The sequence below is a fragment of the Bombina bombina genome, chromosome 1, assembly GCF_027579735.1.
Source record: "Bombina bombina isolate aBomBom1 chromosome 1, aBomBom1.pri, whole genome shotgun sequence".
Lineage (NCBI taxonomy): Eukaryota > Metazoa > Chordata > Amphibia > Anura > Bombinatoridae > Bombina > Bombina bombina.
The window spans coordinates 1,115,891,452-1,115,901,054 of record NC_069499.1 but is presented as its reverse complement, the minus strand read 5'-3'; the positions used below and the strand labels follow the sequence as shown (position 1 = coordinate 1,115,901,054).

The 9,603-nt window shown below is 36.7% G+C and overlaps 1 long non-coding RNA gene across 1 annotated transcript; it reads left to right on the top strand.

The window, feature by feature from the left end:
* The first annotated feature begins 4,080 nt into the window (after window positions 1-4,080).
* On the top strand, window positions 4,081-7,351 carry LOC128641315 (uncharacterized). Its single transcript, XR_008399471.1, has 2 exons — window positions 4,081-4,142; window positions 6,902-7,351. It is a non-coding gene; the product is annotated as an uncharacterized LOC128641315 (long non-coding RNA).
* The last annotated feature ends 2,252 nt before the right edge of the window (window positions 7,352-9,603 follow it).

The window sequence follows — 9,603 nt, the reverse complement described above, 5'->3', positions numbered from 1 at the left end:
CAGTGTTCTGTTACCTGTAGCATATAAATGTGTAAGAGGAACTAAGAGCAGTGAGTACCTGCAGCAGTGTTCTGTTACCTGTAGCATATTTATGTGTAAGTGGAACTAAGAGCAGTGAGTACCTGCAGCAGTGTTCTGTTACCTGTAGCATATAAATGTGTAAGAGGAACTAAGAACAGTGAGTACCTACAGCAGTGTTCTGTTACCTGTAGCATATAAATGTGTAAGTGTAACTAAGAACAGTAAGTACCTGCAGCAGTGTTCTGTTACCTGTAGCATATAAATGTGTAAGAGGAACTAAGAACAGTGCATACCTGCAGTAGTGTTCTGTTACCTGTAACATATAAATGTGTAAGAGGAACTAAGAACAGTGCATACCTGCAGTAGTGTTCTGTTACCTGTAACATATAAATGTGTAAGAGGAACTAAGAACAGTAAGTACCTGCAGCAGTGTTCTGTTACCTGTAGCATATTTATGTGTAAGTGGAACTAAGAACAGTGTATACCTGCAGTAGTGTTCTGTTACCTGTAACATATAAATGTGTAAGAGGAACTAAGAACAGTGCATACCTGCAGTAGTGTTCTGTTACCTGTAACATATAAATGTGTAAGAGGAACTAAGAACAGTGTATACCTGCAGTAGTGTTCTGTTACCTGTAACATATAAATGTGTAAGAGGAACTAAGAACAGTGCATACCTGCAGTAGTGTTCTGTTACCTGTAACATATAAATGTGTAAGTGGAACTAAGAACAGTAAGTACCTGCAGCAGTGTTCTGTTACCTGTAGCATATAAATGTGTAAGTATAACTAAGAACAGTGAGTACCTGCAGCAGTGGTCTCTTACCTGTAGCATATTTCTGTGTAACTGGAACTAAGAACAGTGAGTACCTGCAGCAGTGTTCTGTTACCTGTAGCATATAAATGTGTAAGAGGAACTAAGAACAGCGAGTACCTGCAGCAGTGTTCTGTTACCTGTAGCATATAAATGTGTAAGTATAACTAAGAACAGTGAGTACCTGCAGCAGTGGTCTCTTACCTGTAGCATATTTATGTGTAAGTGGAACTAAGAACAGTAAGTACTTGCAGCAGTGTTCTGTTACCTGTAGCATATATATGTGTAAGAGGAGCTAAGAACAGTGAGTACCTGCAGCAATGTTCTGTTACCTGTAGCATATATATGTGTAAGTGGAACTAAGAACAGTGAGTACCTGCTGCAGTGTTCTGTTACCTGTAACATATAAATGTGTAAGTGGAACTAAGAACAGTAAGTACCTTCAGCAGTGTTCTGTTATCTGTATCATATATATGTGTAAGTGTAACTAAGAACAGTGAGTACCTGCTATAGTGTTCTGTTACCTGTAGCATATAAATGTGTAAGTGTAACTAAGAACAGTGAGTACCTTCAGCAGTGTTCTGTTATCTGTATCATATAAATGTGTAAGTGGAACTAAGAACAGTGAGTACCTGCTGCAGTGTTCTGTTACCTGTAGCATATAAATGTGTAAGTGTAACTAAGAACAGTGAGTACCTGCAGCAGTGTTCTGTTACCTGTAGCATATAAAAGTATAAGTGGAACTAAAAATAGTAAGTACCTGCAGCAGTGTTCTGTTACCTGTAGCATATATATGTGTAAGAGGAACTAAGAACAGTGAGTACCTGCAGCAGTGTTCTGTTACCTGTAGCATATATATGTGTAAGAGGAACTAAGAACAGTGAGTACCTGCTGCAGTGTTCTGTTACCTGTAACATATAAATGTGTAAGAGGAACTAACAATGAGTACCTGCAGCAGTGTTCTGTTACCTGTAGCATATAAATGTGTAAGAGGAACTAAGAACAGTGAGTAGCTGCAGCAGTGTTCTGTTACATGTAGCATATTTATGTGTAAGTGGAACTAAGAACAGTGCGTACCTGCAGCAGTGTTCTGTTACCTGTAGCATATAGATGTGTAAGTATAACTAAGAACAGTGAGTATCTGCAGCAGTGGTCTCTTACCTGTAGCATATTTCTGTGTAACTGGAACTAAGAACAGTGAGTACCTGCAGCAGTGTTCTGTTACCTGTAGCATATATATGTGTAAGAGGAACTAAGAACAGTGAGTACCTGCAGCAGTGTTCTGTTACTTGTAGCATATATATGTGTAAGTGGAACTAAGAACAGTGAGTACCTGCTGCAGTGTTCTGTTACCTGTAACATATAAATGTGTAAGTGGAACTAAGAACAGTGAGTACCTGCAGCAGTGTTCTGTTACCTGTAGCATATATATGTGTAAGTGGAAATAAGAACAGTAAGTACCTGCAGCAGTGTTCTGTTACCTGTAGCATATATATGTGTAAGTGGAAATAAGAACAGTAAGTACCTGCAGCAGTGTTCTGTTACCTGTAGCATATAAATGTGTAAGTGTAACTAAGAACAGTAAGTACCTGCAGCAGTGTTCTGTGACCTGTAGCATATGTGTGTGTAAGTGGAGCTAAGACTACACACTGCACACACTATACACACATCAGGTGCACACATAGGGGCCTATTTATCAAGATTTGTATGGAGCTTGATGCCCCGTGTTTCTGGCGAGCCTTTAGGCTCGCCAGAAACACAAGTTATGAAGCAGCAGTCTAAAGACCACTGCTCCATAAGCTGTCTGCCTGCTCTGAGGCGGCGAACAGACATCGCCAAAAATCAACCCGATCCAATATGATCGGGTTGATTGATACTCCCTGCTAGCGGCCGATTGGCTGCAAATCTGCAGGGGGCGGTATTGCAACAGCAGTTCACCAGAACTGCTGCTGCAATAATAAATACCGAGATCGTATGCTGTCGGCATTTATCGGTGTGCAGCGGACATGATCCGCAATATCGGGTCATGTCCACTCGCATCATGATAAATAGGCCCCATATACTGTATATATTACTTTTAAAAAAATGAAAAAGAAACAGAATAGAATGTATATTATTGACAGAGTTTAATGTTAGATTGTTGCTGCTCAATCTTATTTATAGCTAGCTCTAATTGGCAACAGAAGAGGATAAACTTTTAAACCTATGGAATCCGAGGTTACAATATGGCACCCGCTATTACTTTATGGAGGCACAATTCTAAAGCTCTCTGTTAAGGAGAGATTCTCTTTAAAGACTTATTAGTGCTATGAGGTCCTACACAGGATTGTCTAAATTACAGCTGTAAATCTAATTTTTGTATGTGAATGAGAGGCACATATGGTACAGTATAGTAAAATTAGCAGTTTAAAAAAGCACATTTTAAGTAGGAAGTAAAAATTTTAAGCAAAGTACATATTAAAGTTGTGTTAAACATACGCAGCAATATGTGAATTTAAATTATGCAGGAAAAAGTATGCAGGGGCAAAAATAAATCATATTTAACCGATTTGCTCTTAAGCCTTTTTCAAACCCCTTGCTAAGCCAATTTTGAGCTTTTTTATGCTTAAAACACTGTTATAAGTCACGTTACTGAGTGACCCACATAAATTATATATACATTTCAGCAGGTCCAGGAGATCCAGAGTATACCATTATTATATTTCATTGCATGTGAGAAGGCTGGAAGGTTTTGTTAAGATTTTAATAAATAATTGAAATAGCAGTTGTGATTAATTTACTAAGTCCTTTGGACCGAATTACTAACTGTCGGACGACATCGCTGAATGCCAATCGGACGCTAGCAGAGGGTGTCAATCAACCCAATCGTATGCGATCGGGCGGATTGATGTCCACCTAGGGTTTCCAGGTGCCCGGTATTTAACCGGACAGTCCGTTTTTTAGCCAGCTGTCAGGTAAAATTTGTTGAAAAATATTGGACATATGATCTGTGAGATCAAGGCTTTTTATCTGCTTCCCTGTCCCTGAAGCACATCCTATCCCTTTTACCCACAGCAAGTAGAACAGAAACCCCATGTTTTGTAGTCTTTCACAGCGTGGGGTTAACAAAGTTAAGTGAAACTGTTCAGATTGTGCCCCCTCCCCTTTCAGAGATGTGCTACAGACAGTTCCCTTGTTGTTTTGGGGGCGGGGCGGGGAGTCTTACAGCTGCAGACGCAGAGAAGAGTCACTGGTTCGCAGAGAAGTGTCACTGGTTCGTTTTGCAGACGTTCTCTCTTGCCTGTAAACTGCCAGAACAGAAGAGAGATGTAAGTCTGCCCTCTCACCTCCACAACCCTATTATGACTGCTGGAGTGTTTTCCTTATTTTTCTAATGTATGTAAAAAAATGATTTGACACCGTTTTCATTGAATGTGCTATCTGAGCTGTAGCACTAGTTAACTGCATAGTCTTCTTTTTTTAAATTCTCTGTATTTCTGTGTATGTGTGTATGGGTAATCTCTTATTTTAGCGTATTTTACTCTCTATGGGAGAAGCAAGCGTTTTAAATTCCCAGCAACTGTTGATGTTTTCTATACAATGTTGCATCTTGAAGAAACTGCACAGAGAGCTTCTATAATGAAAACTGCACTGTCTTTAGGGCACATATTGACATACTGAATTTTTATCTATTTTCCTATTAACCCTTGCAATGCCATCAGTTATTAACCCCATTTTCCTATTAACCCTTGCAATACTAATATTAGTCTCCATATAAATACTATATATCAACCTATTTCACCCCTTACCCCTCACTATAACTTCATACCATACATTAACCATTTCCTTACTGCAAATTACTAATTATATTTCTCCTGTCTCGTCTCTAATTGAATTCTATTCTGTGCAGTAACCCTTTATGCCCCTCACTGTGCAGTCCACACATTAATCCTTTTTAATGTGAAAATGTATTTCTAACCCCCTCCCTATTCTTACCTATCATAAAACCAATCCTATCCTTCCTCCTGCTCAGATTCAGCTTGCCATCAGACCAGTGGCGTATTTAGGTTTTGTGCTGTCTTAGGCACTCATAATCCTGCTGCCCTTCCCCCCCCCCCCCCACTAGAAGGGCTAGTTTTTTTCTTTAAATCAGTTTGTGCCAAGTAATTTTTTAAATTCTTACATTTCTTATATACTACCCTTGGGTGACTTGGCAAACACGGGCCTATCACTTCATCAGATTTTAAAACAGACCAATGTTTTTTTAAAAATGTTTCTAGTTTTTTATATAATTATAAAAAACTAGAAACATTTTTAAAAAAACATTGGTCTGTTTTAAAATCTGATGAAGTGATAGGCCCGTGTTTGCCAAGTCACCCAAGGGTAGTATATAAGAAATGTAAGAATTTAAAAAATTACTTGGCACCAACTGATTTAAAGAAAAAAACTAGCCCTTCTAGTGATATAGATTTGACTGGTGAGAAAATTGTGGGATTTTACCCATGTTTGAGCTGTAAGGCCTGCAAACACTTGAATAAAAGAAAAGAATTTAAATCTACAGTTACAAATAAGGTCTTTAAAATTAAGAATCTTTATAGATGTTCGGATTCTAATGTGGTTTATTTATTGGAGTGTTTATGTGGAATGCAGTACATTGGTGAATCAACAAGGCCTATACGTGATAGAATTAGGGAACACATAAACTCCATTGAAAATATGAACTTGGAAAGAAATAAAGATCTCCCTGTCCCTAGGCATTTTAAAATATGTAATAATGGAAACACTAATCATCTCAGTTACACAGTGATTGATAAAGTAAAACCTAATTGGAGAGGGAGCAATGTACATAGTGAACTTCTCAAATTGGAAGCCAAATGGATTTTTGAGCTTAAAACATTAAATCCCAATGGTTTAAACCTAGATTTTTTATGAATTTTTTATGCAAATATTTTATGATATTCTATGAACTATTGTGAAATGTTTTTTGTAATAGGTTTTTATGAACTTTTTTAGGATTAATCTATCTATTTTTTATAAGATATTCTTTATAGGATTTTTTATAGGATTTTTTATAAGAATATCTTTTCTATATATTGTTGTTTTTTATAAAATATTTAAGTCGCATTGGGAATTTATGGGAACTCTTATGAATTATTTTAAATAGATATTTTAAATAACGATTTTCTAAAGAAGAGTTCTAAAATATTTTTAATTGAATCTATGAAATATTTCTAAATTTTAAATTTTTAAATGAATTTTTAAATGAATTCACAAACTTTTCACATTTGGCTTCTTAATTTGAGAGGTCTCACTACGTAATGGTACTTTCTAAAGTGTCAAATAACCCCTGATTAACAACTAACTTTTACTAATTAATTTTTACTAATTAATTTTCAAAATATCCTCCGGCAGTTTGATCTGCAATAACCTCTATGAATTATAGTTTTCTGTTTATTGGTTGAGTTAGGTATGCACAACATTTGTTTATATATATTTTGTAGTCATTTGTTTGCGGCTATTTGTTCCATATTACACCGTTTTGTCCATTTCTATAGATAAATCGCTAAGCACATTAATAGTCATAATATTGAGTTTTATATAAACATTATCTGCTGGCGTGATTATTGTGTTTGTGTTTCTTTATAATCGTTACATTGATTATAGCAGCACATTGTTAGTATTTAGTTTTTAGTAGCGGCGTGTATCAAATATATGTTTGACACGTAGTTGGTTCTTCTGCCTGATTGGTTCACACATTATCCAATCATGGCTTAGATATAGGTATTTATTTAGCCGGAAGGAGCACCTTCAGTAAAGAGCTTGACAAAGAATAAATTTGAAACGCGTTGCTCTATGGTAAACTACTCCTTAACGGAGCTTAATGTCACATCCCGCATAGAGCTGACTAAAAACCGCTGTGAACGGCGCTTCTGAATTTTGGCCACGGCACCTCTGACTGATTGGGCTAATCTTATTGGCTTATCGGTCTAGAGGGTTATTCAGTGAGCAGCCGTATCTTTAGTTTTAGGCTCCATGATTGCTGATGTTTTATTATGTGGTAATTTAAGTGTTTTTTCCTTGCCCTAAGAATTTTGAACGCTTTGATCCCTTTGGAGACTATCCAGAATCGGAATAAACTATTTTCCAAGGGCACGTTTCATTGCAGACCTCAGCCTTTTGAAACTGTGAGTAGAGAGTAATTAATTTACACACGGCTCTTCACACTGCCTTAAGGAGATTATCATTTGTTTCCAGGAGACTTGCGATCACGGATATAAAGCATACAGACATTCAGGATTTAAAGACTTTGCAAAAGACTCTTTGGCCTTTTGGCCATTTGGGACATTATTTTTAATCCAAGCACACTATTATTATTTTTATTTTGTTTTGTTGTATATTGTTATGCAAATTCTATTTAATTTATTGTCTATTTACTTATAAGGTCGACCTTAAATGTATTAATAAATGTATTTTATTGACCAGATTTGTTATATTATATGTTAATGTTATATTTTATTAAAATCCACTTTTTATTAAATGTACATTTCGATTGCCATTTGCATTGAGATTGATAATATCTAAACCATATTTAGATTGTGTTCCTTTATTTAGAGTTGAGTTAGGATATTTAGATTGTACCACTGCTAGGCAATTGTGGTTAATTTTCTGCGTTTGCTTATTGTTACATCTAATAGTCAGATTTAATTACATGTAGTTATATTATATGCTATCCATTACAGCTACACTTTAGCTCTTTTTGGAGCGCTCCGGTTGATAATTTTTATTGCATTTCCTTATTTTATAGAAGTATAGAGAGACTTCTATTTCATCTGGAGTTTGTTGTAGTAGTTTTATTTTGGCGCGGTCTCATACATTGCTTTTTGGTTAATTGTTCATATAGCAAAGCAATAACATATCTTACTAGTGTCCTTTAGTGCACACTGCACAGATACAGTCCAAGAGGATTTTGGGACAGATTTCATTGTATATAAAGAATATCCTTACCTTATGTATATGCAATTTTTACTAAACAGTACAAAACAGCTGCTTATCATATAGTCCACTGTCCACTGTCTGTCTGTTACTTCATTTCAAATATCATAATTAACCCCAGGTCCCCCACCAGTCCACTACTATACTAAGACTGACTACTGTAAATGTTAGTATAGTAGTGGCGGGGGTCCTGGGGTTAATTATGATATTTTAACTGAAGTTAACTGAAGACACAGACAGTGACTATGATAAGCAGCTGTTTACTGTTTAACAACTTCAAAATTTCTAGCCTAGGCACTTCGTTAGTGATAAGTGACAACACAGTCTCAGTTGTCTTACACTAATCCTTTATGACCACCTACTCCTGTCTTCTTACCATGGGTAGAATTCTGAATCCACGAAAATTGAATGATCACAAGTAGTGATTTTCTGTGGCAGCCTGAGTTGAACTTGGTTCCTAAATAACCCCTACCTGAGTTTGTTGCTCCAGTCCACTGTCCTCACTCCTCACAGTAGTCACTGTCTCCGCATGTTGCCGCTCTACTGGATCAGTGATCAGATTCAGACTTCAGACTCTCGAGTCTCTCACCTCTGTTGCTGTTTGGCCTGAGAGATCATGTGCGTTGCATGACTCCCGGCGTCAACTTCAAGCCATGATGTGCGGTTGGCTGACCAAGTCATGTGACCCTCTGTGAAAAACCGGTCCCGCAAACCGTCCGCTCAAAGTATTTTTTTTTTTTAAATTAGCGTTATCAAGTGAGTGTGGACAAGTGCCGCCCACTAAAAGATGCTGCTCTAGGCACCGGCCTTGTTGGCCTATCCGGTAATATGCCCCTGCCTCAGACATGTAACTCACTTTCCACCTTCAACCCTGTAAACATTAGAATCACCCTTGCCATATAACCATTTACATTACAATCTAACCTGTTTTAACCCTATCCTGTATAGCCAGTCGATTCACATGTGCATTTTTTTTATTATTTGGTTCTTCAGAACTGAATCACATAAAACAGTTAATTTGATTTGGTTTCTCTGAGTCAAATTAATTTAAGGTTCCAATTAGATATGTGCATTTCGTTTAGTTAAGTTCCGAATAGAAATTCGGCCAAATTCGCCAAATTCGGAGATTCAAATTGATTCAAATTTCCGAATTGCCCTAGCAACTAAACTAATCTGAATGTATTTGTAATGAATAAATCTGAATTAGTTCAGATTTATTGATTACATTTGAATGGCCATAAACTAATCACAATTCAGTATAAAAATTAAATTTATTTAGATTTAGTGAGATAGAACAGTGAAATAATTCTGTTTGTGCAACTTGGAACCATCTGAATCAACATAACACATACCAAACTTCTGAATTTACGAATCAAATCTGAAACAAATACATCCGAATTTATTTGAATCCGAATGAATCCGAAACGAATACATTCGAATGTATCCGAATTCATATCGATACGAAATGAAATTAGAAAAAATCTGAATTGGTCTGAAACGAACCAAAACAAATTTTTCCGCTGTACACATGTCTACTTCCAATTCAAACACGTACGCAAAATGAAAAATTGTGCATGTGCCTTGTCACATTGGATGTATGAAAGGGGTAGATTGGGAACTACAGAATGTAGAGGAAGCTGGGTGACTGGCTGCAAAAGATGAGGTTCATAACAAGGGAATCAATGTGGGGAAAGGGTTATTGGCAGCATGGTAAGAATACTGAGATAGACAAGGGCACACTGGAGTGAGTTCTGACTAGGTGGAGGAACTCTAAGTACTACAGAGTTTACCCTTCAA